Source organism: Gossypium arboreum, chromosome 13 (assembly GCF_025698485.1).
Source record: "Gossypium arboreum isolate Shixiya-1 chromosome 13, ASM2569848v2, whole genome shotgun sequence".
NCBI classification, from domain to species: domain Eukaryota; kingdom Viridiplantae; phylum Streptophyta; class Magnoliopsida; order Malvales; family Malvaceae; genus Gossypium; species Gossypium arboreum.
In genome coordinates, this window is record NC_069082.1 from 102,537,958 (window position 1) to 102,542,265 (window position 4,308).

At 37.6% G+C, this 4,308-nt stretch overlaps 1 non-coding gene across 1 annotated transcript; it reads right to left on the reverse strand.

Annotated features, from left to right (window-relative positions):
- Positions 1-3,437: 3,437 nt before the first annotated feature.
- Positions 3,438-3,544, reverse strand: LOC128287466 (small nucleolar RNA R71). Its single transcript, XR_008278166.1, has one exon. It is a non-coding gene; the product is annotated as a small nucleolar RNA R71 (small nucleolar RNA).
- Between the last annotated feature and the right edge of the window lie 764 nt (positions 3,545-4,308).

Consider the following 4,308-nt stretch of genomic DNA (forward strand, 5'->3'; position numbering starts at 1 on the left):
ATTATGTGATAAGTTTATTTGTCTATGGCTTACTAAGCTTTTGAAAGCTTAGTTTGTGTGTGTTTTCAATTGTTTTATATATCGAAGCTACTGGAAGCTCGGGGATCGTTGAGGATTATCACCACACTATCGACTCTATCTTGGTACCTTTTGAAAATGTAAATATTAAAGTATGGCATGCATAGGCTAGAAGTACTTTGATTATGTTTTGTGATGTATATATTTAGCCATGTGATATGGCTTGGTTTTGGTTATGATTATGGTTTGATTTTTGTATATGAAATGTGATGCAACATGATCAATATGATGTGTTTATGAATGGCCAGGAAATTTGGTAAGTTTGGTAAGTTTTAGGTATGTGCTTAATTGTGGAATTGGTAAGAATGTGGTATGAGATTGAATGAGTATATTAAGGTTATAAACCATATGTTTTGGTTTGATTATGGCTCATGTTTTGGTATGTTTTGGTATGGATGTTAAGCATGGAGTTTGTTTATAATGAAATGACATAAATGGTATATGTTTTGGTTGTGAAATGGTTGAAAATTTGTATAAAATGATGTGGTTTTGATGCTTATAGGGAGGATCCTTAATGGATGGCAAATTGGCCTTGTAAATGGCCTATTTTTGCCTACACGTGGAAGGACACAGGTGTGTGTCTCAGCCGTGCGACTCAATGACCATTTCAAAATGAGCCTGGGCAAATCACACGGTCACACACATGGGCATGTCCTAGGCCATGTGACCCAAGTCAGTAGCCTCCTTAATTTTCACATGGCCTGGCACAGGGGCGTGTCATGTAGCCATGTGGACAAGTCAGTATGTATGCCTTGTTTTGCCACAGCCTAAACATGCCGGTGTGTCTAATGCCGTGTGAGGCACACGGCCAGTTCACACGGGCGTGTGACCTATATAACTTTGAAAAATGTTTAAGTTTCAAAAAATTTTGTATACATTCGGTTTAGTCCCGACCCCTTTCTAAAGCATGTTTAAGGTCTTGTTAACCTATGTAAAGGCCTTTGTATTGATGTGTGACTTTAATGCTGTGATGATTATGAAATATTTGTGATATGTTTTGATATGTCCAGTAATGCCTTTTAACCCTAGTCTGGCGACGGATACGAGTTAGGGGTGTTACATTTGGTTGGTATCAGAGCTACAGTTTAGTCGATTCTAGGACTAACATAGCGTATGTGAGTCTAACTATACATGTCATATTTATGAACTGTGATAGTGTGATGAATCCTGATAAACCGTAATTTATACATATTTTTATCCTATGCTTAGCACATGTTTGGATGATTTATCCTTAGATTTGGTGAAGTCAATGCTCCTAATCTTTTAATCTCATATTTTATACTTAAGTGAGCATAAGTGAGCATAAAAGAGTAAAAAGAGCGAGAAACTGGCCGAAAACGGAGAAAATAGACTAATAAGTGAAATCAACCGGGCCTGGATTTCCGTACACAGGCAAACCACACGCCCATGTAGTTCTAGCAGGCTCTAACACTGCTCGGACTTCCTTACACGGGTAGAGCACACACTCGTTTGCTTTTAACAGAATCGAGCACGACTTACATGGGTAAACCACACGCCAGTGTCTATTTAATAGCCTTAAACATGGATTGAAGAAATAGAGCACGGGCGTGTCACACGGGCATGTTCCTGTTGAGCCTAAGTTAAGTTCTATGCGGAAAAGGCCACTCTTGAGGGCTTTTATGCATTCTAAAGCCTATTTAAACACACTAGAGAAGGATTAGAGGGGACACACGGAGTAGAAGGCAAGGAATTACTCAAAGAAAGCCGATTGATCCATCTCAGAAGCCATATTCACCTTCAAGACTGAAGATCTCCCTTCAATTCCCTTCAAGAGTTCTTGGGTTTTCTTTATGTTTTGTTATCATTATTCTTTCGAGATGTTTTCTTTCATAAATATGAACTAAACCCCTTAAATACCTAAGGGGAATAAAACCTAAGACGAATCTTGTTATTATTATCTGAATTATATGATAAATATTTGACTTGTTCTTAATTATGAGTTCTTAACTCTTGCTTTAATATTCCAGGATATTGATTCAAGTATTAATGTGCTTATTCAGAGGAGCAAAAGCCCCTGTCTAAGAGTAGATCTAACATAATTAAGCGGAGTTGATTGCACGCTTAGAGATAGGGTGACATGATTTTACCGGATTAAGGTGAAACCTAATAAGGGAATCTATAGATTGAGTTAATGCAACACTAGGGGTTTTAATTAGAAAGAGATTTCAATTAATCAACTTAGGGTTAGATGTTGTTAGTCTTGAGAGAGATAATAATATAACTTAGGCATTTCTATGGATCAAGTCAAGTGAATAAATCGTCTGATTCAGAGTCAATAACAAGTGAAGTCTAGGTAGATTTTTTTCCCCTTAGGTATTGTCCAAATCATTCAGTTTTCCCAAAAGTTATTTCCCCAATTTACTTTCTGTGCATTCTTAGTTTAGTAATTAGTTTAGATAAAACAAACCCCTTTATTTTTAGGCTAGATAATAAAAAGAAAGTCAATACTAGTACTTTTAGTTCCTTTGGGTTCGACATCCTGGTCTTGCCATAAGCTATACTACTGTTCGATAAGGTGCGCTTGCCTTTGTCGTGATAATAGTTAGTTTTCAAGGAGCGATCCATTATAAAAATTATAAAACTTATTGCACGTATCACGCCACACGATCAAGTTTTTGGCACTGTTTCTAGGGAACTAAGATATTAGGAACACTCGATTTTTATTACTTTAGCATTTTACTTTTATTGCAATTTAAATTTTTATTTTCTTTTCTAATTTTTCGGTTATTCACTTCTGGCAAGTTTTTATAGTGCATGACTAGAAGAAACCCGTCGGGACCATTACTTTTTGATAGTGAGATCAATCGCACAGCTCACAGAAATCGAGAGAAATAAGGCGAAGCCTAAGATGCATAGAGGAAGAGCAAGAGGACGACATTCACACCACAACCGAGGAGATAGCTGAAAATAAGGAAAATCCGCTACCTCCTGCGATTGTTGTTGATCAAGTAAATCAGAATCCTGCTCCACGATACACTATGTATGATTATGCTAAACCTAATTTAACAGGAACTGAGTCAAGTATAGTTAGACCTGCTACTGCTGTAAATAATTTTGAGCTGAAACCTAACACAATTCAAATGATACAACAGTTTTTTCAGTTTGATGGTTTGCAGGATGAGGATCCAAACAATCACTTGGCAAATTTTCTGGAGTTTTGCGACACTTTTAAAATCAATGGTGTTTCTGATGATGCCATTCACCTTTGGTTGTTTCCCTTTTTATTGAGGAACAAAGCTAAATAGTGGTTGAACTCGTTACCACGAGGGTCAATCACTACTTGGGAAAAAATGACCGAAAAGTTTTTACTTAAATATTTTTCACCGGCTAAAACAGTCAAATTAAGGAATGATATATCTTCTTTTGTGCAGATGGATCTAGAAGCACTCTATGATGCATGGGAGAGATACAAGTACCTCTTAAGAACGTGCCCTCACCATGGACTACCCTTATGGTTGCAGGTTCAAACATTTCACAATGGCCTGAATCCTTCGACTAGACAGATAATTGACACAGCTACTGGTGGGACTATCAATAATAAGACACCTTAGGAGGCTTATGCATTTATAGAGGAGATGTCACTGAATAATTATCAGTGGCAAGTCATGAGGACAAAGCGAACGAAAGCAGCTGGCGTTTTTAACTCCGATTCAGTCACCATGCTCTCTAATCAGGTAGAACTTTTGAATAAAAAAATTGATGGTTTACTTAGCTCTTCACAGGTTCACCCAATAATGCAATGCAATACAAATGGAGGTGGAACGAGCAATTCAGAATACCTACCTTATGGCCACAACATGGAACACGAGCAACTAAATTTTATGGGTAATGATCTTCGACCTCAAAATAATCCTTATAATAATACTTACAATGCAGGTTGGAGAAACCACCCAAATTTCTCATGGGGAGGCCAAGGAAATCAGAGACCACAACATCCTCCAGGCTTCCAACAACAACTTTACCAGCAAGAGAAAAAGCCGAACCTTGAGGAGATGATGTCAAAATTTATTTCAGTAGCGGAAACCCATTTTCAGAACACTGAAATTGCACTTAAAAATCAGCAAGCGTCGATCCAAGGACTCAAGAATTAAATTGGGCAGCTGGCTAAGATGATTTTAGAAAGACTACCAGGAAGTTTACCTAGTAACACTGAACCCAATCCAAAAGAGCATGTGAAAGCAGTTACACTAAGGAGTGGGAAGGTGTTAG